A 25099-nucleotide genomic window follows, 5' to 3' on the forward strand; every position below is an offset into this window, starting at 1 on the left:
TTTGTATGTGGACCTCTTCAGAAGTCCTGGGATTTTTTCCCCCTTGTTTAAAACCCGTGATTTAGTGCTGTCTGGAAGCGCCCTGAGTGCAAATTCTTCAGCAAAAGCCTCTTTTGCATGAAGAATTCCCAAGTCGTAGTTTTGACCAAAAGAGCCAGCATGGTATAGTAATTCACGCATTGAGCAATGACTCTGGAAGAAGGAGTTCAAATTCTAGCTTAGCAATGGTTGAAACTCACTAGGTGAACTTAGACAAGTCACATTCTCTCAGCCTTAGAAGGCAGCAAACACAAACCCCCTCGGAACAAATTTTCTTGCTTGATTATGCTCATTAATACTACATGGCATATTAATGACGTATGCTCAGATAACCATTAAAAAGCACGATATATGGCTATGTTCAGCCTGGAGAAGAGAAGGTTAAGAGGATTGTTAGTGCAGATAATCACCTCTATCCCTAGTTCCAATGATGGATCTACCAAGTGATAGCACTGATACCTCTCACAATGTATGCCTTTTCACTCTATTGGCTCCATATGGATTCTCCTAGGATGGAGGCAAAGTAGAGCTTAGCAAAGCCCAGCAGAATCAAGAAGGTAGGCCCAGCATCCTCTGTGATGGCCCAGAGGATGATGGGCGTGAGGTCACAAGAGATGCTAAGAATGATGTCACAAGGGATAGTCCAACTGATTTTTCAGTTACACATAACTGTCTGTCTCCTCTCCATCCCTCACCAGCCTCATCTTTAGTTCAATTCGCTTTCAAAAGGTAAGAAGCACAGATTGCTTCACACTGGCATTAGGAAAGTGGTACTCATGGCACCAGTTCCATAACCCACTTTTATAATCCCTGAAATTCCCTCACAATGCCTTCCTGTTCAATTTTTTTCCAGGCCATTTCAACTTTTTTTGTTTGTTCGAAAATGGCTCAATGGCAAAATACCTGCTTGCAAATGCAATGGTTTGGCTGTTCTGCCTCCCAGAAGCCCCCGGCCCTTCCTGAAAAAATGCCTGTAAGACTGGGGTGGGAAGTTCAGAACTTTTTGGATGCTTCTGGACAACAATTCCTAGAAGCTTTAGAAAACCTAGCCAAATGGTGAGGAATGAGACATTCAAGGCAACATTAAGAGGTGACATAATACTCATATTTAAATAGTAAGGTAAATGTTTTCCCCTGACATTAGTTGTGTCTGACTCTGGGGGTTGGTGCTCATCTCTATTTCTAAGCCAAATAACCGGTGTCGTCCGTAGATGCCTCCGAGGTCATGTGGCCAGCATAACTGCATGGAGCGCCATTACCTTCCAAGCAGAGTGGTATCTATTGATCTACTCACATTTGCATGTTTTTGAACTGCTAGTTTGGCAGAAGCTGGGACTAATAGTGGGAGCTCGACCCGCTCCCCAGTTTCAAAATGCCAACCTTTTGATCAGCAAGTTCAGCAGCTCAGTGTTTAAATATTTGAAAGGATATCATTTTGAAGGTAGAGTGGCTTGCTTTTAGCTGTTCTAGGGAATGGGATCCAGAGCAGTTGAGTCAAACTGCAGGAAAAGGGATTCCATCTAAACATTAGGAAGAAGAACTTCCTGCTGGTCAGGGCTCATTGACAGTAGAATAGGCTGCTTGGGCATATGGTGAAATCTCCTTCCCTGGAGGTTTTTCAGCAGAAGCTCGATGGCCATCTGTCAGAAGTACTGTACTTTGATTGCGTATTTCTACATTAATCAGAAGTTTGGATAGGATGGCCCTAGGGTTCTCTTCCAACTATTATTCTGCAGTTGTTTCTACTAAAAACCAACACAATTAGTGTAATGCTTCTGCTAATTTCAGACCAGTCCTACACAGAGTAGCAGAGCTGAGCAGACCATATTCAACAAGCTAGTGGATTGTCAATATCAGGAATACTTAATTCATAAACTTTTCATAAACTGTTAAAATAAAGGAATACTGAATTCAGAACTTGAAACATTACTTTTGGATTAAAGATAAAGGTAAAGGTTTCCCCTGACGTTAAGTCCAGTCATGTCCGATTCTGGGGATTGGTGCTCATCTCCATTTCTAAGCCGAAGAGCCGGCGTTGTCCGTAGACACCTCCAAGGTCATGTGGCCGGCATGACTGCATGGAGCGCCATTACCTTACCTATTGATCTACTCACATTTGCATGTTTTCGAACTGCTAGGTTAGCAGAAGCTGGAGCTAACAGCGGCCGCTTACTCCGCTCCCTGGATTTGAACTTGGGACCTTTCGGTCTGCAAGTTCAGCAGCTCAGTGCTTTAACACACTGAGCCACTGGAGTTAACTTAAAGTTCCCAAAATCCCTCAGTCAGCATGGAAACTGCCTTTTCTCCCCAAATCTCACAATTAACATGGTCAGTTGCCATACTGTCTTTGGTATTTTGGGAGCTCTAGTTCATAAATGAAATTTTTTCAGATATCAATTGATTTCCAGAGAATTATGCGATCCCTAAAGAAAATTCATGTCCACCCACATCACTTTTTTTTTCCAGGAAGGAAAAGGAACACACAGCTACTAATTACAGAGCAAAATAGGGAGAGGGTGGAGTCCATGTGACACAGTGTATTTTAATTTTCAAGGGTAGATTTAAAACAAAAGATTCTCAGAAGGGAAGCTATAAAAAGGAATGGCAGAGATAGCACTGAAAGCCTATGCACTAAAGGAGGGTAGGTGTGCCTTACTTTCTGTTCCCTTCTGAACTAAAGCTGTAAAATGAGCCTGACGATTCCTTTCCACTGAACCTCTATAGGAAGTTTGAGCTTCGGTTGAACTGTGAGCATTGGCTGAACTCACCACAGTGCTGCCAGGCTGCAGGGCTAACTTTCTTCTATGCACATTTGCCAAGTATGTGACAAACCATTTGAGCTAATCACGTAGTAATAATAACAGCTCCCTTTTGTGTACTCTAGAAGCCACGGCAAATTCCTTGAGGCTGATGTTGCCCCTTCCTCAACTTATCTCTTCACTCTCCTATCCGCAGTATCTGCACTAGATTCCTGTACTATTTTTTCCCTGTGTCAGCATCTTCCTCTGCCTGCCACTTACAAGGATAACCAGCTGGAAAGAAAGGCGAGCAAGCATGGAGGGTAGAGGTCAGTCCTTCAGGGAACCTTCCTGCAAGGCAATGTGGGCATACTAATAGACCAGTCTCATTTTCCATAGGGGCATTAGAGGGGAAACCACAATGCAATGGCAGAGCATGTGTTTTGCATGCAGAAGGTTTCTGGTTCAATCCCTGGCTTTGCCTTGTATGAACCTTGATGAGCAATTGCCACCCAGCAAAGACAACCCTACACTAGATGAGGAGAGCTAGCATGCTTTAATTGTCAGGTATTAAACGGTCAGGTAGGTTGGATTATTGTAATGCCTTATATGCCCGCCTTCCGAAGACAAAAACCCGGAAGATCCGAATGGTCCAAAATGCGGAGGCCAGGCTGCTAGAGGGATCATCTATAAGATCCCATATTACACCAATTCTGAGCCCTAGGGAGGTACACCTGGAAGCTCCAAGGCGTAGAGCCTTTTCGACCTATGCTCCAATTCTGTGGAACTCATTGCCTCCATATGTTAGAGCAATGTCGGAGTTGTGACCTTTTGTAAAAGCGCTCAAGATTTGGCTGTTTGGTTGTGCATTTAAGTAAATCAGATCTAATTTGCCAAATAGTCACTGTTGAATGTTTTTATGCTGAATGTTTTTATATTGTTGAATGATATTTTAAATTGTAAATCGCTTGGAGCACTCTGGTGGAGAGCGACTAATTAAGAAATAAAGTGAAGTGAAGTGAAGTGAAGGTATTTGTACTAGGGTGGTATTTACATGGTAGAATTAAGGCAGTTTGATACCACTATGACTGCAATGTCTTAATGCTGTCGAATTCTGGGATTTGTAGTTGGCAAGGAACCAACATTCTGTAATGACCTTGTAAATCTCCCATAGCATTCAGATATGGTAGTTAGCATGGTGTCAAACTGCATTAATCCTACAGTATGTGTATATATGGAGCCTCGGTGGCGAAATGCATTAAAGCACTGAGCTGGAGACCGAAAGGTCCCAGGTTCAAACCCCGGGAGCGGCATGAGCGCCCGCTGTTAGCTCCAGCTCCTGCCAACCTAGCAGTTCGAATACATGCCAATGTGAGTAGATCAATAGGTACTGCTCCGGCGGGAAGGTAATGGTGCTTCATGCAGTCATGCCAGCCACATGACCTTGGAGGTGTCTATGGACAACGCCGGCTCTTCGGCTTAGAAATGGAGATGAGCACCAACCCCCCAGAATCAGACATGACTGGACTTAACGTCAGGGGAAACCTTTACCTTTACCTGTGTGTGTGTGTGTGTGTGTGTGTGTATACATATACATACATACAGTAGAGTCTCACTTATCCAAGACTCGCTTATCCAAGGTTCTGGATTATCCAAGGCATTTTTGTAGTCAATGTTTTCAATATATCATGATATTTTGGTGCTAAATTCGTAAATACAGTAGTTACAACATAACATTACTGTGTATTGAACTACTTTTTCTGTCAAATTTGTTGTATAACATGATGTTTTGGTGCTTAATTTGTAAAATCATAACCTAATTTGATGTTTAATAGGCTTTTTCTTAATCCCTCCTTATTATCCAAGATATTCGCTTATCCAAGGTTTTACCGACCCGTTTAAGTGAGACTCTACTGTACCATGAGGTGGGAGATGAAGTTCTAGTCTTCATTGGTCCATGAAACTCACTGGTTGACCTTAGGCTGGTCTCTCTCTCTATCTCTGTTTTTCTCATGCATACGCACACTCAGCCTGAGTTATCTTGCAGGATTTTCATAAAGATAAAGAGATAAGCTATGACTGTTTACATGAATGTACTAGAGGAAAATCATTATTTTAACTTAAGTATCAAGTCAGTGTCATGTAGTGATGTAAGTGGGAGACTTGGATTCTGAGAAACCAGGTTTTGAAGTCCTGCTCATCCATGTAAACCCTCTGGGAGACCATGGGCAAATCACACATTCTCAGCTTCAGTTAAAGATGTGTGGAAAGCCTCCTCTGAATAAACCTTGCTGAGAAAATTCTAACCCTAAGTCAGATTCAACTTGAAGGCATATAAAAATAAGGTACTGTTCCATTATCCAGGTGGAGGCCCCTAGGGGGCGATAGTGAGAGAAGGATAGTCCATTTTACAGGGGGAGGGAGTTGAAGGAGAAAAACCATTTCCCCTGTTTTTACTGGTTATGCTCCCTCCCCCCTTCCCATATCATAAACGAGGGTTGTTTTCACAATGGGGACATGGGTGGAGGGAATAACAGAGAAATGGGGAAAAGGTTTCCTCCTTCAACCCACCCTCCACACCCATAAAATAGACTATTCTTCTTTCTCTAGCTCCCCCTAGTGGTCTCCACTCAGATAATGGATCAGTACCAATAATCTCTCTCAGTCGCATAGTCGTTTCAGACTCTTCGTGACCTCATGGACCAGTCCACGCCAGAGCTCCCTGTCGGCCTTCACCGCCCACAGTTCATTCAAGGTCAGGCCAGTCACTTCAAGGATACTGTCCATCCATCTTGCCCTTGGTCGGCCTCTCTTCCTTTTTCCTTCCTTTCCCCCCAGCATCATGATCTTTTCCAAGCTTTCCTGTCTTCTCATGATGTGGCCAAAATACTTCATCTTTACCTCTAATACCCTTCCCTCCAGTGAGCAGCCAGGCAATATTTCCTGGAGGATGGACTGGTTGGATCTTCTTGCGGTCCAAGGCACTCTCGGGATTTTCCTCCAGCACCAGAGATCAAAAGCGTCTATCTTCCTTCGTTCAGCCTTCCTTATGGTCCAGCTCTCGCAACCATAGGTTACTACAGGGAATACCATTGCTTTGACTATGCGGACCTTCGTTGCCAGTGTGATGTCTTTGCTCTTCACTATTTTGTCAAGGTTGGCCATTGCTCTCCTCCCAAGAAGTAAATGTCTTCTGATTTCCAATAATAATAATTGATAAAACAAAAAAGAGATAAATTATACTCACAGTCTGGCATCCTGTTAGTTAGTCCTAACTTAAGTAGACCTATTCAATTGTTTGATGAATGGTGAGTCAACACATAGACAGACCCAGTTGATTTCAGTGAGTCTACTTTAGTTAGGACTAAGAATGTGCCATAGGCACAGAATAAGGCAGCTTCCTTGTTTTACATTCAAAGAGTTTATTAGTGTACTTTTATCCCATACTTTTACATTACAATGTTAAGCATTTTAAATTCTATAAACCATTTAAATACTGCAGTATTTTAATTTTAATGTGTGTGTGTGTGTGTGTGTGTATTTAGCTATATGTGTTTTCACTATTTTGGGGAAAATTTCCAAGTAGCAAAGGTGCAGAAGTATCATTTCGTTTTCTGCAATAACAGCAGTCTTCTTCTCTTTTGGCATGATGGCAGTGTTCCTATTATTAAGAAAATTGAGATCAGAATGCCCTTGGTCTCCACTGCTCAGAGGAGCACGAAATAGTGTGAGCACCCAAGATGGCTTCATTTTTTGATGATTGGAACTCTCAAAAATGCAAGTACATCTGAGACTTTTAATGCTTTAACACAGGGGTCCCCAAACTAAGGCCCGGGGGCCGGATGCGGCCCTCCAAGGTCATTTACCTGGCCCCCGCCCTCAGTTTTATAATATAATATTTGTATATCAGTTTTAATAATATAATATATTGTATATACATATAATATTGATAAAAATATTATAATGTTATACAATATAATACTAATAATAATACCATATAATAATATTAATTATATGTTATATATTACATATAGTATTACAGTATAGTGGTATAGTTCAATATAGTAATGTATAATGCTAATATTGTGCTATGCTAATAATATAATATACTGTGTGCCCTGCCACGCATTGCTGTGGCCCATTGGAATTGCACTGAATAGCTCCGGTTTTTGGGTTTTTTTAGGCCCTGTGGAGGTTCGTGACGTGATATTTTGTGGTTTCAACCTCGAGGCGTGGATGATGGATTGTGTTGTGAAATTTCGAGGTTGGGGGTGTTTAGTTTTGTTGTTTTGCTCGGTGCCAGGATTCCATCACTCTTTTATATATATAGATTGTATGTACATACAGCTGCTCTGAGTCCCCTTCGGGGTAAGAAGGTTGGGATATAAATGTAGTAAATAAATGTAGTAAGTAAATAAATAAATAATGTTAGACTTAGGCTCACCCAAATTCTGAAATGACTTGAAGGCACACAACAACAACAACAACAACAACAACAACAAGAATCCTAATTAACTTGACTATCTCATCGGCCAGAAGCAGGCCCACACTTTCCATTGAAATCCTGATAGGTTTATGTTGGTTAAGATTGTTTTCATTTTTAAATATTGTATTGTTCTTTCATTGTTGTTGTTTTGCATTACAAATAAGAGATGTGCAGTGTGCATAGAATTTGTTCGTTTTTTTTTTTTCAAATGATAATTCGGCCCCTCAACAGTCTGAAGGATTGTAGACTGGCCCTTTGCTTTAAAAGTTTGAGGACCCCTGCTTTAACACGTGGAAGTCACTGGGTTATAGACACATTACAGCACATTTCCTCTTGCAAATGGTTTCAATTAACCCTTTCAGACAGGGTTTGACTTGACTGTTTCAATTAGAGCACAGGTCAGTTAAGGAACAGACAATAGCTGTGGGCAACACCAGACCCAAAAATAAGCAACTTATTCCAAACATCAGTTCCTTACACTCCTTTCTTGGTTGGTATCTTCATTTCCACCTAGTGAGGAAAGTACAGTAGAGTCTCACTTATCCAACATAAACGGGCCAGCAGAACGTTGGCTAAGCAAATATGTTGGATAATAAGGAAAGATTAAGAAAAAGCCTATTAAACATCAAAATAGGTTATGATTTTACAAATTAAGCACCAAAACATCATGTTATACAACAAATTTGACAGAAAAAGTAGTTCATTATACATTAATGCTATGTAGTAATTACTGTATTTATGAATTTAGCACCAAAATATCACAATGCGTTAAAAACATTGACTACAAAAATGCATTGGATAATCCAGAACATTGGATAAGTGAGTGTTGGATAAGTGAGACTCTACTGTAACAGATTGCTCTGGCAAAGGCCTGCAAGAACAATCTGTTGGTTGGTGGAGAATATTTGAAATCAAGAAGAGGGCCACATAAGTATAGATCAAAGACCACATGTGATCCACCTTTTCATTAAAGTCACCAGATTGAAATCTAGTCCCAACAAAAGGAAAAGGCTTCAACTTCTGAAGACAGATGTGTTGTCTTGGTGCACTCCATTTCCAAAACAGTAAAAAATATTTAAAACCAAAATGCACCCTGTCAAGATGGTGGTAGATTTGTTTCACCAACCCAGATCTAGAGTGCCAGTCTAGATCAGAGAGGAGGTTTTGCCAGGAAATGAGAGGTTGTGGAATTGAAGAAATGTTCTATTTCTTGAGCAGATATTAGCAACTGCCAAAATTAGAGGAGGCTAAATTGGTGAAAGCCACACATTTTTCCTGTGTGTATTCAAGTGGAGAATCAATCTAATCAATGGCAATGAGCTCCTTCCATACAAACAGCGAATGCATTCAATGTGTATAGAGTGAACATCATCTTTCTTCAATACAGTCAGTCCTCCACATTCTCTTGGGTTAGAGCACAAGACTTCCATGAAAGTGAAAAAGCATGAATAAAGAAAACTGCAATTTCTAGATGTCCTAGTCATTCGCAAACCCAGTCATCCACTGGGCTACACAGTTTATAGAAAACCTACACACATGGATAGATACCTACATATAAACTCCAACCATCACCCAAGTAAAACAAGAAGCACAATTAAAGCCCTGACAGATTGTACAAAAAGAATTTGTGAACCACACCTCCTCCAAGTGGGATTGAACCACCTAAACTGGGTTCTACAGGCCAATGGATGCTCCACCACAGACACCAGAAGAGCTGCAAGACCGAGAGCAAAGACAAAGATCCACCCAGAGGAAAAGTGTTCTTACCATACATCAAGGGAACCAATGACCGCATAGGGAAGCTGATGAAGAAACACAACCTACAAACTATCTACAGATCCACTAAGAAAATCCAACAAATGCTAGGTTCAGCAAAGGACAAAAGGGATCCTCTTACCTCTTCAGGAGTTACCGTATACCACGCAGCTGTGGAAAAGTATACATAGGGACCACCAAATGCAGCGTCCAAACACAAATGAACATGGAACATGAACGGCATTGCAGACTGATTCAACCAGAGAAGTTAGCCATAATAGAGCACTTGATGAACTAACCTGGACATAGTATATTATCTGAGAACACAGAAATGCTGGACCACTCTGACAACCATCATGTCAGACTACACAATTGTAATTCTGTGGCCTCCTGGGTACGTATACTCCTAATCTCTGAGTAACATTAATGTGCTCACCATAATCTAAGTCCTCTCCAGATCTGCACAGAAGCACAACTTGGAAACTTACTTTTAAGAAGAATGAATATAATAATACACTGAAGCTATTCATGATGGTCGGATACTGTTCTGGACTACTGAGTATCATCCAGCCTTGGCTCAGTCACAGATGGCTTCAGACCATCATGATATTCATCAATCTTTGAAGCCTCTCTTCAGCCTCCAGGTTTCTTTTTTTTATATTGTATGGAAAGAAAAACCATCTTGCCCTTAGCTCCAAGCTGCAAAATGCATAGAACTAGCCTTGAGGGCAATAAATGTGCAGAAAGTCTACTGGGTCCTCACTGACCACTTGAAAAACTACAATAGGATCCTTTCTTCCAATTCATCACACTGGCTCTGGTCCATGACAGATCTGCACCATCAATTGGCTATTTAACCAAACATAGGAAAATGTCACAATAAAAACCAGCAGGGCTTTACAATGCCATCTCCTTCACTTCTTTTGGTCTCATGCTCTGTATCTGCACTGGCAACTTGCAGATATATGGCAGATGCCAAAGCAACAACATGACAAGTCCCATGCCAAGAACACTGAGATTGTGTGGATTAAATTATGCATAAAGAAGAGAATTTGCATATGCTCGCTTGATTTGTGTACAGTAGAGTCTCGCTTATCCAACATAAATAGGCCAGCAGAACGTTGGCTAAGCAAAAATGTCGGATAATAAGGAGGGATTAAGAAAAAGCCTATTAAATGTCAAATTACATTGTGATTTTACAAATTAAGCACCAAAACATCATGTTTTACAACAAATCAACAGAAAAAGCAGTTCAATACACGGTAACATTATGTAGCAATTACTGTATTTATGTATTTAGCACCAAAACATCACAATGTATTGAAAACATCGACTATAAAAATATTGGCAACTAAAAGGCAGACTGTGTTAGATAATACAGAACGTTGGATAAGCGAAGGTTGGATAAGCAAGACTCTACTATACTTGGTTTCAACATTTTGTTTTTAAAAAAGAGATTATTTGGGAAGTATTGGACCCCAATTTCAATTCATATTAGAAACTATTCTCAGCAGCTTTTCCACACTGAAAATAATAGAATCTTAGAGTTGGAAAGAACTACAAGCATCATCAAGTCCAACCGCTTGCCATGAAGGAATAAACAACTGAAACATACTTGAAAGAAACTTATCCACCTACCAAAGAAGGAGAATCTACTACGGGGCTTTCCCAACCATTATTTCACTAATTGTAGAGTTTTCCATTTAAGCAGTCCTACCAGTGCCAGCTCCTCTCAGGCAATCTCATCACTATGAGCAAACATGGGGTTTCTTTAACCCAATTGTTAAAGCTTTCATATGATGTTTATGGCAATAACCAAGAGTGAATGCTTTCCCTGATCTCCACCTCTGCCACACTATAAGGACTTCCTTCTTTCATACTTTTGTGATACCAACTGTGAGGGCTGCTTTAATGCCTTCAATGTCCATAAGAAGACCGATGCAATTACTATCCCCAATGGACACCTCCCCTCTATATTTAATGCTGCCACCACAAAAATATTGTCTGAATACAAATCCTTAGGTAGATGGCATTTCTAGAGGCCACAAGTGTATACAAACAAAAACAAATATGTGTTTAGAGAAGTTAAATGTATTCAAGGAGATTAAATATCACATTTAAAACACTGCTCCCCACTCAGATTATCAAAACAATCAACTGAAACTTTCTCACTCCTACCCTAGTCTAACTCCCCTCAAACCATGTTGTCGAAGGCTTTCATGGCCGGGATCACAGGGTTGTTGTATGTCTTTTGGGCTGTGTGGCCATGTTCCAAAAGTATTCTTTCCTGACGTTTCACCCACATCTATGGCAGGCATCCTCAGAGGTTGTGAGGTTACCTCCCAACCTCTGAGGATGCCTGCCATAGATGTGGGCGAAACGTCAGGAGAGAATACTTCTGGAACATGGCCACACAGCCCGAAAGACATACAACAATCCCCTCAAACCCTTGACTACCTCCAACTGCTATCTAATTGACTTGCCAACTATCACTCATCAACTACGCAATCAGCATTTACTCCAACATTACATTCTGTTTCCCTCCAACACCCCCTTACCTTATATCTTAAAACTGATAAAATACAAATGATAATGAAAAAACATTTTCAAATACAAACCCATGATATCCCATGGCTATGTGCCCAGGCTTTTAACGGATAAACGATAAAGATGACACAGATTCACCTATGGATAAGGCACGAGGTTTTCGGATAAACGGATCTGAGCATATATATATATTTAAAATTTATATATTGTAATTTTATATTGTTCTAGCTGTGCCCGGCCACGCGTTGCTGTGGCTTAGTCTGGTGGTGTTGGTCAGTCTACATTAGGTTGTATTTATGCTGTGACCTCCACCCTTCTTTATGCTCACATTAGTAGTAGTATTTGAAGTCTGTTACCTTCTTCAATTTTTGTGTTGATTGATAATTGCTTGAGATCCCTGTTGTCTTTGGTTTGTTGTTAATTGTAATGTCTGATTCTGCTGAGTGCGGTTTATATTTTTATTGTGGTACAATAGTCTTTTTTTTTTGCCTGTGTAGGTGTTTATTATTATTGTTGTTGTAGTGGTCATGAAAGTTGGATAAGTTAGATGCTACTGTATTGTTTTTTGGAGGCCCACTGTAGCACTGACTGGCCTCTCAGCCTCAGTGCCTGGCTGTTTCTTGCCTGTGATGGTGTTGATTCTTATTGTTGTTGTTATTGTTATTATTGTAATTGTTTTTTTGGAGGCCAAGTGTGAATGTAGGGATTGGGGAGGTGGATGAGTTGTGTTGTCAAATTTTGTATTTGTTATAGTCACAATGCGTTGTTGTAAGTATTGTGGGTCCGGATTGTGGTTTTGTGGTGTGGTTGTGTTGTTACAACTGAGAGGCAAGGCTTTTGTGTTGTGTTGTCAAGTTTTGTATTTCTGGGGCGTTTAGTTGTATGCCAAGTTTTGTATTTCTGGGGCGTTTAGTTGTGTTGTTATAGTCACTATGCATTGTCGTGAGTTTTGTGGGTCCGGATTGTGGTTTTGTGGTGTGGTTGTGTTGTTACAATCGGGAGGGAATGCTTTTGTGTTGTGTTGCCAAGTTTCGTATTTTTGGGGCGTTTAGTTGTGTTGTTATAGTCAAGATGCGTTGTTGTGAGTTTTGTATGTCCGGATTGTGGTTTTGTGGTGTGGTTGTGTTCTTACAAACTGGGAGGCAAGGCTTTTGCATTGTGTTGTCAAATTTTGTATTTCTGAGGCGTTTAGTTGTGTTATAGTCATGATGCGTTGTTGTGAGTTTTGTGGGTACAGATTGTGGTTTTGTGGTGTGGTTGTGTTGTTACAACCAGGAGAAAAGGCTTTTGTGTTGTGTTGTCAAGTTTTGTATTTCTGGGGCGTTTAGTTGTGTGCCAAGTTTCGTATTTCTGGGGTGTTTAGTTGTGTTGTTATAGTCACGATGCATTGTTGTGAGTTTTGTGGGTCCGGATTGTGGTTTTGTGGTGTGGCTGTGTTGTTACAACTGGGAGGCAAGGCTTTTGCGTTGTGTTATTAAGTTTTATATTTCTGGGGCGTTTAGTTGTGTGCCAAGTTTCGTATTTCTGGGGCGTTTAGTTGTGTTGTTATAGTCACGATGTGTTGTTGTGAGTGTTATGGGTCTGGATTGTGGTTTTGTGGTGTGGTTGTGTTGTTACAACCTGGAGGGAAGGCTTTTGCGTTGTGTTGCCAAGTTTCGTATTTCTGGGGCATTTAGTTGTGTTGTTATCGCATGATGCGTTGTTGTGAGTTTTGTGGGTCTGGATTGTGGTTTTGTGGTGTGGTTGTGTTGTTGTAACCTGGAGGCAAGCCTTTTGCATTGTGTTGCCAAATTTCGTATTTCTGGGATGTTTAGTTTTGTTGTTATAGTCACTGCGCAAACAACTTTATCATTTTATATATATAAACTAGCTGTGCCCGGCCACGCGTTGCTGTGGCCGAGTCTGGTGGTGTTGGTCAGTCTACATTAGGTTGTATTGATGCTGTGACCTCCACCCTTCTTTATGCTCACATTAGTAGTAGTATTTGAAGTCTGTTACCTTCTTCAATTTTTGTGTTGATTGATAATTGCTTGAGATCCCTGTTGTCTTTGGTTTGTTGTTAATTGTAATGTCTGATTCTGCTGAGTGCGGTTTATATTTTTATTGTGGTACAATAGTCTTTTTTTGTTTTTGTTTTGCCTGTGTAGGTGTTTATTATTATTGTTGTTGTTGTGGTCACGAAGGTTGGATAAGTTAGATGCTACTGTATTGTTTTTTGGAGGCCCAGTGTAGCACTGACTGGCCTCTTAGCCTCAGTGCCTGGCTGTTTCTTGCCTGTGATGGTGTTGATTCTTATTGTTGTTGTTATTGTTCTTATTGTAATTGTTTTTTTGGAGGCCAAGTGTGAATGTAGGGATTGGGGAGGTGGATGAGTTGTGTTGTCAAATTTTGTATTTGTTATAGTCACAATGCGTTGTTGTAAGTATTGTGGGTCCGGATTGTGGTTTTGTGGTGTGGTTGTGTTGTTACAACTGAGAGGCAAGGCTTTTGTGTTGTGTTGTCAAGTTTTGTATTTCTGGAGCGTTTAGTTGTATGCCAAGTTTTGTATTTCTGGGGCATTTAGTTGTGTTGTTATAGTCACTATGCATTGTTGTGAGTTTTGTGCGTCCGGATTGTGATTTTGTGGTGTGGTTGTGTTGTTACAATCGGGAGGGAATGCTTTTGTGTTGTGTTGCCAAGTTTCGTATTTTTGGGGCGTTTAGTTGTGTTGTTATAGTCATGATGCGTTGTTGTGAGTTTTGTACGTCCGGATTGTGGTTTTGTGTTGTGGTTGTGTTCTTACAACTGGGAGGCAAGGCTTTTGCGTTGTGTTGTCAAATTTTGTATTTCTGGGGCGTTTAGTTGTGTTATAGTCATGATGCGTTGTTGTGAGTTTTGTGGGTACGGATTGTGGTTTTGTGGTGTGGTTGTGTTGTTACAACCAGGAGAAAAGGCTTTTGTGTTGTGTTGTCAAGTTTTGTATTTCTGGGGCGTTTAGTTGTGTTGTTATAGTCACGATGCATTGTTGTGAGTTTTGTTGGTCCTGATTGTGGTTTTGTGGTGTGGTTGTGTTGTTACAACCGGGAGGCAAGGTTTTTGCGTTGTGTTGTCAAGTTTTATATTTCTGGGGCGTTTAGTTGTGTGCCAAGTTTCGTATTTCTGGGACGTTTAGTTGTGTTGTTATAGTCACGATGCATTGTTGTGAGTTTTGTGGGTCCAGATTGTGGTTTTGTGGTGTGGCTGTGTTGTTACAACTGGGAGGCAAGGCTTTTGCGTTGTATTATTAAGTTTTATATTTCTGGGGCGTTTAGTTGTGTGCCAAGTTTCGTATTTCTGGGGCGTTTAGTTGTGTTGTTATAGTCACGATGCGTTGTTGTGAGTGTTATAGGTCTGGATTGTGGTTTTGTGGTGTGGTTGTGTTGTTACAACCTGGAGGGAAGGCTTTTGCGTTGTGTTGCCAAGTTTCGTATTTCTGGGGTGTTTAGTTGTGTTGTTATAGTCACGATGCGTTGTTGTGAGTTTTGTGGGTCCTGTGTGGTTTTGTGGTGTGGTTGTGTTGTTACAACTGGAAGGCAAGGCTTTTGCATTGTGTTGCCAAGTTTTGTATTTCTGGGGCGTTTAGTTGTGTTGTTATCGCATGATGCGTTGTTGTGAGTTTTGTGGGTCTGGATTGTGGTTTTGTGGTGTGGTTGTGTTGTTGTAACCTGGAGGCAAGCCTTTTGCATTGTGTTGCCAAATTTCGTATTTCTGGGATGTTTAGTTTTGTTGTTATAGTCACTGCGCAAACAACTTTATCATTTTATATATATAGATTTAATTGTTTTAAACTGATTTTATGTATGTTGATTGTTTTTGTATAGGCATCTAATTGTGCCAGTGTTGTAAGCCGCCCTGAGTCCCTTCGGGTGAGAAGGGCGGGATATAAATATTGGAAATAAATAAATAAATAAATAATCCCACCCGTTGTCTTCCAAGGCAATCCATTTCCACGTTGAACAATTCTTACAACTAAGGAAGTTTAGTCTAATATTTACGTGGGGATTTTCTCTTTTGCAGAAGTGATTTGCAGACACACAACAAGAGAACATAACAGACATATTGCACACAGTACTAAAAAGGACCTGGTGGCCATTGCATTTAACAATCTCATCTGGCTTCTAGCTAGGCAATTGCAGTCCTATCTGCCTTTGTTCTTCTATAGTTGTTAGTATCCTGACTTCATGAAACTTGTGCTGTGTGGGAGTTTACACAGATCTAATGTGCTAAGGATGGCGTCTACTGATAGCTCTTTGGGTAACCGACAGGGGAATGGCCATGATCTTGGTGCACATTTTTCTGTGAAAGCAAAATAAGTCCCCACATCCTATCTTTCTTGAGTTATTCTGCTGAAATAAAGAATGTTCATGAAAACCAATTGTGGAACTTCTTTTGCATGGAAGGATAATTACTATATCCACACTACAGAATTAGAGGAGCTTTGTGCCACTTCAGCAGTCTTGGGTCCATCCTATAGTATCCTGTGATTTGTAGTTTACTTAGAAAGAATTTCTGCTAGCATCGGAGCATGGTCTATCACTTTCTAGCAGAGAACCATCTCTCCCACCCTTAATCCATAAATTCCATGGCAGTTAAAGTGACCTCAATCTGCCATAACTTTGCAACATTGTTATACCTAGTTAAGATCTGGCAATTTCTAATACCCAGAACCAATTCCTGAACTTTGGAGGAAGAGCTGGGCTATATTTAAAGCTCATCATCATCATCTCCATTTTCTCAATCAGACCTCAGCATGGGACTCTTAGGTTTCTACTAAATCAAGCAAACAAGCCCTAAATGAAGCTGTCTGCTACTAACTGGTGGAAATGCATCTGCAGAGAAATACTCAGAACAAAATCAGGGTAAGCAAAGTTCATTTCTCAAAATCTATCTATTCACATAATAAAAGTGAAAATCTGTATGTGTATATATGGCTCGGGTGTCCATTTACACAGACAGGCTTTCACCTCTACAAACAGCTACAATGCCCAGTGTTGAGGAGCCACCAATTGCCTTTCCTCCAAGAAACATTGCAGATTACAGCGGATGCCATGAACATGTGCAAGAGCCCTGCTCATGTCCTCCACAAACACCATCCTGCCCACCACCCAAGTGAAGGCTTTCATTCAGGTATCATTTCCTCCTAGATTTTCTGTTTTTCTTCCACCAAAGATACTTCCCGGGTTTCCTTTCTCTCTCCATTGGTGTGAAATTTGCATGAACCTGCTCACTGGCTCTCCCTTAACCCTTTCCTATCCTTTCCTATTGGCACATAGCAAACAGAGCAGAGATGATCGGCAAATGAACAACTAAACATACTGAAGGAGTTTGGGGGACTGACTCAACTTGATGGAAGTTGTAGTTCACTGTGCATCAAGACACAGCATTGTGACCCCCACTGACAATGGACCTGGACCACATTTGGCACACAATCCCCATGATCAACAGAACAAACTGGAGGGATTTGGGGGAACTGGCCTGGATATTTTGGAGTTGTGGGTACTTGGATTTATAGTTCACCTGCAATTAAAGGGCACACTGATCCCCACCAACAATGTACCCAGACCTTACTTGGCACACAGAACATGACGAACTGAACTTACTGAAGGGGTTGGAGGGAACTGACCTTCATTTCTGGGAGTTATCGTGCATCTTCTTCCAGAGGCACCATGACCACCACTGACAATAGACCGGGACCAAACTTGGCACACAGAACCCCCATGACCAACTAAGAAGGACTGATCCACCATAGTGGGAACTGTAGACAGCATAGCCAGAGAGCACACTGAACCCCACCAATGATGCATCCTGAGCAAACTTCCTCAATATGACAAACTGTAAGTACTGATGGAGTTTCTAGGGGTTAACCCAGCATGATTGGAGTTGTAGTTCACCCACAACTTTATGCATTTTGGACAATTAAAAATTGACTTTTTCAAATAATCCGAGCAATGCCGGGTACCCAAGCTGGTATCAAATATTGTGGAAATAAAAGTTTGAAACAGACTCAACAACTTTCCCATCCAGGTAGGAGGGAGAAATCTTCTTTGCCAAAAACCCATGGACTTCTTCCCAAAGGCCACAGCAAGGACTGCACAACTATTGGCAGCCTTCTGAACATTCAGTCAGCAAAGCTAGTGTGAACAAAAAGCACAATGCCGCCCTTGGTGAATATTCACGAAGCCCAGCCATCAAATAAAGAATGGCTAGGCAAATTGCAAAGAACAGAAACCACACATACCATTTTGCCTCCAATTGGTTTCCAAGAATGCAATTCAAAGTCAAGAGTTAGACAGCATAAAATTAAAAAGTCATGTCTCAGCTAGGCAGACAACATTTAAGGCAGGGATGCTTCACAGACATTGGCTATCCAGAGTGAATAAGACCACAGGCAGGAAAGGCTTATATGCTGTGGGCACACTGGGCTATACATTTTTGCAACAAACACAAACATTTCATACACTCAAAAGGACTGAATGCTCAGGGGGTTTAATGGTGCACTGCCTTGCTTTAGGGTTTTGGTTAATGCTTAGTAGGACTCAACCTTTTGTTGTGAGAAATTGAGATTTCACTCTTCTACTAAGCCACAAAACAAAACAGGATTGCCACGGCATGAAAACTCAACAGGGAGTTAAGCACACTGCCAGATGAATGAATGAATTGGCACTGATGCTTCAGCAAACACCTGTTTGTCACATTCAAAATTTGCATTTCCATGCTACTATATAAAAAAAACACTTTGAATAATGCAGAATGGCGAGAATCCAGGAAAGATCTCCTGTGAACAGTGTGGAGGATACACAATTTTTATGGATCTCGCTTGCAGATCTTCTTACTACTCCCCAAACTGATTTAGTGCAGATGTCCCTAAGGCATCAGATCCAATCAGTCCCAAAATGGATGGGAATTATTGGACCTTTAATCTGACGCATCTGGGAAACACCAGGTTAGGAACATTGTTCTGGAAGCAGATTTTCCAAAGCGGATTTTCAGAGACTACAGCAGGCTACGGGTTCAGGAAGCTGAGAAAGTTACCGAGATCATCTTCTTTCATGATATGGAATTCTACCAAAAGAATTCTGGATTTAACCCAATGGATCTTGTGAGTAAATAACGGAGGAATCCCAGCTTTCAAGGCATACAATCAACTGCCTAAAGCAATGGATATATAAAAAAACATTTAGTAAGGAACCAAAGCTCTGAAGAAGGAAAAAAAAACACACATCTCTTTAACAAAGGCAAAAACCAAGGTATGAGGTGTTGATTTGACTTCAATACCAAGAATGAGAACATGTAATTAAGGAGTTAGTTTGCAAGTACCTGGTGACAATACAGGAATGAGTAGAAGCTAGCATGTTTTTGTCAAAGACAAATCCTGCCAAAGTAATCTTACTTTTGTTAAGCAGGTCGTTATTTTAGTAGATAGTGGGAATGCTGTAGATGTCATTTATCTAGATTTTAACACATCATTTAATAAAGTCTCCCATGATATTTTGATGAGAAAATGGATTAGATTTTGAATAGATGGAAGCACTATCAATAGAACCCATAATTGGCTGGAAAACTATGTCCAAAGATCCATAATCAATGGCTGTATTTCAAATTGGAAGGAGGTCTTGAGTGAAATGTTGTAGGGGTCTGTACTTGCTTCCGGGTTCTTCAGTGTTTTTGTTGATACTTTGATGATGAGTTTCTGTGAGTCTTTCAGGCTTATGGCCATGTTGCAGAAGCTTTCTCTCCTGACATTTCGCCCACATCTGTGGCAGGCAGCCTCAGAGGTTGTGAGGTCTGTTGGAAACTAGGCAAGGGAGGTTTGTATATCTGTGTAAGGTTCAGGATGGGAGAAAGAACTCTTGTCTGTTGGAGGCAGGTGTGAATGTTGTAATTAATCACCTTGATTAGTATTTGATGGCCCTGTGGCCTCAAGGCCTGGCTTCTTCCTGTCTGGGAGAATCCTTTGTTGGGAGGTGTTAGCTGTCCCCGATTGTTTCATGTCTGGAATTTCTCTGTTTTCAGAGTGTTGTTCTTTATTTACTGTTGTGATTTTAGAGTTTTTTTTAATACTGGCAGTCAGATTTTGTTCATTTTCATGGTTTTCTCCTTTCTGTTGAAATTGTCCACATGCTTGTGGATTTCAATGGCTTCTCTGTGTAGTCTGACGTGGTAGTTGTTATAGTGGTCCAGCATTTCTGTGCTCTCAAATAATATGCTGTATCAAAGGATTCTCCCAGACAGGAAGAAGCCAGGCCTTGAGGCCACAGGGTCATCAAATGCTAATCAAGGTGATTAATTACAACATCCACACCTGCCTCCAACAGACAAGAGTTCTTTCTCCCATCCTGAACCTTACACAGATATATAAACCCCACTTGCCTAGTTTCCAACAGACCTCACAACCTCTGAGGATGCCTGCCATAGATGTGGGTGAAACATCAGGAGAGAATGATTCTGGAACATGGCCATACAGCTCAAAAGACTTACAGCAATCCAAGGGATTCCGGCAATGAACGCCTTCAACAATACGTAGATGATGAGTTAGGGGAAATTCTTATCATGTTTATGAATGATTCAAAACTGGTAAAGGTAGCTAATACACTGCAAGATAGCAACAGACTTCAAAAGGACATTGACAAAGGTGAAAATTGGCCTAAAACTGAAAGGAAAAAAATTCGAAAGAGACAAACACAAAATTCTGTATTAAAGTTGCAAAAATAAAATGCACATAGGGAGGAGGATATTTGGCTTAACAGCAATACATGTAAAAAGGACAATAGGCTAATGTTGATTAAAAGTTGGACATGACCTAGTAGTTTGATCAGCAACAAAAGCAAATACTATTTTAGCCTGAATTAAGAGAAGCATAGTTTCTGATACAAAGGAAGTGATAGCCATACTTCCTTTGTCTCGGAAGCTATGCTTCTACTAATGCATAGTCTCATCTGGAACATTGTGTTCAGTTCTAGGCATCTCATTTTAGGAAGGATATAGACAAGGAAAAGCAAGTTCAGAGAAAAGGAATGAGGATGATAAGATGTACTGAGAACAAAATAATATAGGAGATGTTAAAGGAGTTTGGCTTGTTCAGCTTGGTGAAGAGAAAACTCAGGGGTGCCTAAATATCTAAAGAACTGTCACAGAAAGAGGAGGGTTATTCTCTGCTGCTCTAGAAGGTAGGATCAAGCCATAGAATCATAGAATCATAGAGTTGGAAGAGACCTGGTGGGCCATCTTGTCTAACCCCCTGCCAGAAAGCAGGAAAATCACATTCAAAGCACCCCTGACAGATGGCCATCAGCTTCTGTTTAAAAGCCTCCAAAAGAGACTTCACAGTCCGGGGAAGAGAGTTCCATTGCTGAACAGCTCTCACACTGAGTAAGTTCCTCCTCATGTTCAGGTGGAATCTCCTTTCCTACAAGGTCTAATGATTTGAGGTTACAGAAGCATATATTTCAATTGAACATTAGAAGTTGACAGTGAGAACAATACAGCAATTGAACCAATGGTCTAAAGCGGTGGTGGTGTCTCTTTTTCTGGATGTCTTCTTTTTTTAAAAGGCTAGACAGCTACCCTGTTTCCCCGAAAATAAGACATCCCCTGAAAATAAGATCTAGCAGAAGTTTTGCTGAATTGCTAAATATAAGGCCTCCCCTGAAAATAAGACCTAGCACAGTTTTTGTTTGGAAGGATGCCTGCCAAACAGAACACCAGAGCTTGCGGGATTGGTAAACAATCTACGTTCCATAGATTGTTGTACATGGAAATAATGGTTGTAACAAGAAATTCTTGATAGGATTCACAGTTTGTCTGGTTATGCTGGTTTGTGATGACAAGTACTGTACAGTATATAAAAATGTTCATTTTTTGTTCAACAATAAATATGAATTCTTCTTCATGGAAAAATAAGACATCCCCTGAAAACAAGACCTAGCGCATCTTTGGGAGCAAAAATTAATATAAGACACTGTCTTATTTTCGAGGAAGCACGGTACCTACTGGGGATGCACTGGTGGAATTCCTGTATGAAGCAGAGGATTAGGATTGATGGCCTATGAGGCCTCTTCCATCTCCATGGCTCTATATTTTATGAATATTTTGAATTAACTTGAAAACTACCTGCTGCTTAACTGACAGCAGGTTCAAATCTTTGAAAAATGTACTTATAAGAACAGCAGATAGCATCTTTGCAGAGGGATTTCAGTCTCAATCTCATGCTAGAGATCCTCCTAGATAATGCCCAAATTGAGACACATGCATTCATCATGAAAAGTGGGAGTGAAAAAAAACCATGTCTTTCCCCCCATGCTAATGTTGTTGTTTTCTCAGATGCAAATTAACCAGATTTAAATTGACTTCATTAATCAATCACTCAACTAAAACTCATATGATCAATTGAGTAAGATTCATTGACTGAGATCCATTTGCGAAAGCAACTGCCCTGCTAATTACCGCTTTATAGGAAGATGCCTTTGTCAAAAGGTATGCGTGCAAGTGAGGGAAGAGATTGCAGCACCCTGGACAGATGCCCAAACTGTAAAGAAAGAAAAAATGAGGCCCAAGGGGTTAAGGTGTATAAATGAAGTTGTTCTTACTTTTGTACAGCTGACCCCGCAAACAAGACTGTCAAAAATTAGAGATGTCAGTGAATTCCACTAGAGTTGGGACTGCAGATGGAGACTCATTAAAATTATCTCAAAGAAAAGAGAAGGGTTATAAACCCACGAATTCTTCTTTTGCTCTGACTGAAATCATATCTGGAGAAGAATTATTAGCTTGGTTCCACATTAATGGAGCTACATCGCACTATTACGTGTAGGAGGTGTAAAAGTGGAAGAGACAAAAATTCAGTGTGTGTGGGTAGGTGGGATTTCTCCCTTCTAAAAGGTGAAGGTAAAGGTTTTTCCCTGAAATGAAGTCTACTCCATTTCTAAGCTGAAGAGCCAGTGTTGTCTGTAGACATCTCCAAGGTCATGTAGCCAGCATGACTGCATGGAGCGCTGTTACCTTCCTATCAGAGCGGTACCTAATAATCTACTCACATTTGCATGTTTTCGAACTGCTAGGTTGGCAGAAGCTGGGGCTAACAGCGGGAGCTCACTCTGCTCTCCAGATTTGACCTGCTGACCTTTTGGTCAGCAAGTTCAGCAGCTCAGCAGTTTAAACCACTGCACCACCGGGGGCTCCTTCTCCCTTCTAGACCACCACAAAGTCACACCTTTTCATGGGCATGAAGCATCTCCATGAAGAAAGGGAAGTAAAAAGGAAAGGTTGTCCACCCAATAGTCATCCATAGGGCAATAGCAGCAATGCCTTGCTCTTCTAGCCTCCAAAGGCCAGGTTCCAAAGATACCCTGCTTGTGCCATATGACATGTAGAAATTTAACAGCTCTGTGTAACTTGTACTGCTTTTTCTTTCACTCTCTGAAGCAAGGGAGAGGATGCATAACAGCAACAAGAAAAAGGCAGAAAGAGGTAAAATGAAGGAGGCAGAAAAAGCACAATTACACCCCTTTGCCTGGAGTTTCTCTCTACCTCATGCAATAGGAAAGGAGGGGATGCCACTGTATAGGAAACCGCTTAGGAGCAAAAAAAAAATGTGTGAGTGGGGAAAAGAGTACATTCCTAGAAGAAACCCAACAAGATGGCCTTTCCAGCCTGAGTCACAGTTTTTGCACTAGCATTTCCTTAAATCTGACCCTGTTCAAATCAGTGACCATCTCATTCCATAATACGGAATGACAGATTTAAGGGCAATGACCTGATCTCAGATCTTTCTGAGTTAAATTAGGATAAGTTCACTGCCTGTGAAAATGACTTTAGGTACTACACATTCCCTCCAGAACACTGCCAGCCTAGTCATGCTGGGTGATAGCTGTGTCTCTAAAAAACATGAACTGGCCCTTACTTTGAAAACAAGTAAATATTGTTTCTGTAACCTAGTCGTTTGGAAACATGCAAATGTGAATAAATCAATAGGTACCATTCTAGCGGGAAGGTAATGGCACTCCATGCAGTCATGCCGGCCACATGACCTTGGAGGTGTCTACGGACAATGCCGGCTCTTCAGCTTAGAAATGGAGATGAGCACCAACCCCCAGAGTTGGACAGAGTTGGACACAACTAGACTTAATGTCAGGGGGAAACCTTTCCCTACTAACTAACTAGTTACAATGATTTGAAACAGTAACAATGAATTTTTCCCTTCTTCCTTCCTTCCTCATACATGGACAGACAGAGGCACCACCATTGACATCTTCTCCCAGTGTCCCACTGGAACTTCATTTCCCAGTCATTATATTAGTCAAAGCGAGCCTATCCAATAGCTTTCAAAAACAGGCTTGTGAAATACAATTCAGAATCCTAATGATTTGTCTCTCCAAAAAGGAAGAGGAGAATAAAACAAAATGGATTGAATCGGCTGAATAGAGACCTTGGCTTTGTGAGTCACACTATCAGTCTCAATAGCCTCTTGGTATTTAACCCACTATTGTCTCAAAAGTATTTGATGTGCTAATTAGAGCCGAAGCTCACAAACCAAAGCAACACTTGCTTTCAATGAACTATACAATGCAAACTGAGATGAGCTACCCCAATCCATTCTCTGCAAGACCTATTTATTTGGACTGAAGGTTGGCAGCTAGAATAAAATCAAATGCAAAAATAGGATTTTAATTTATTGGGGGAGGGGGGGGAGTTGAAAAAGGCAAAACAAAACAAAAACCCTAATTCCAGATGAAAAGTTGCAACTTACTGTTTTATCCTCTGGTCATTGAACAGGATGTATCAGAAATATGAACAGAAATACTGTGATTTTCAAATATACATCTGCTTGACTTGATATACACATTAGGACTGGTTACCTGCAAAATATCCGTAACCATGTTTAGTTACCAAAAGATGGGCTTTAGGTTCCTCATGTAGCCTCCCTAAACTTGGAGGTCTTCAAATGTGCTGAACGTTAATCTCTGTCATTCCTACTTGGAATTATTTTAAATTATTTTATGCAGAACAAGAAAATTAGGACAAGAACAATACAAAAACCCATTTTATAAATATATACTACATCTGGTACAACTAAATATAAAACAATATAAAACAGTCACCCTAACCTAAAACATACCTACACTAATAAACACACATTGGACACACCACTACTAGAACAATCCTAGGAACCCTATGAATTTCACATCCACTGTCTCTTGATTTTTACTCCATATTTTCCTATACTCCTTAGATAACATCACATATCCACACTTCTATCATAAATCCAGTAATTTAAATTTGCATCCATAATCGCTGTAACAAGTGCTCAGTAAGTCCCATTTTTTCTTGAAGTTGGCCAAGGATTTCTCCTTAATCAGCATTATTGGTTTTTCCATCTCAGTTAATTCACGAATCTTCGATGCTGGTTGGGAATAAGTTTTAGACCAGCACATCTACAGTGCCCAGGGACATGACAGGTTGTCCTAATCCATAGTAACCAAAAATTGAAAAGTACATGATATAGCAGCCCCTTTCAAAA

General features: G+C 40.7%; 1 protein-coding gene and 1 long non-coding RNA gene across 2 annotated transcripts in view; one reads left to right on the plus strand and one right to left on the minus strand.

Annotated features, from left to right (window-relative positions):
* olfm2 (olfactomedin 2) overlaps positions 1–25099 on the minus strand; it is a 309049-nt gene that overhangs the window by 273344 nt on the left and 10606 nt on the right. The window lies entirely within an intron of this gene.
* On the plus strand, positions 718–24225 carry LOC134296349 (uncharacterized). The gene is made up of 4 exons (XR_010003062.1): positions 718–768; positions 16326–16442; positions 17243–17417; positions 23809–24225. It is a non-coding gene; the product is annotated as an uncharacterized LOC134296349 (long non-coding RNA).

This window comes from Anolis carolinensis, chromosome 2 (genome assembly GCF_035594765.1).
Source record: "Anolis carolinensis isolate JA03-04 chromosome 2, rAnoCar3.1.pri, whole genome shotgun sequence".
NCBI lineage: Eukaryota > Metazoa > Chordata > Lepidosauria > Squamata > Dactyloidae > Anolis > Anolis carolinensis.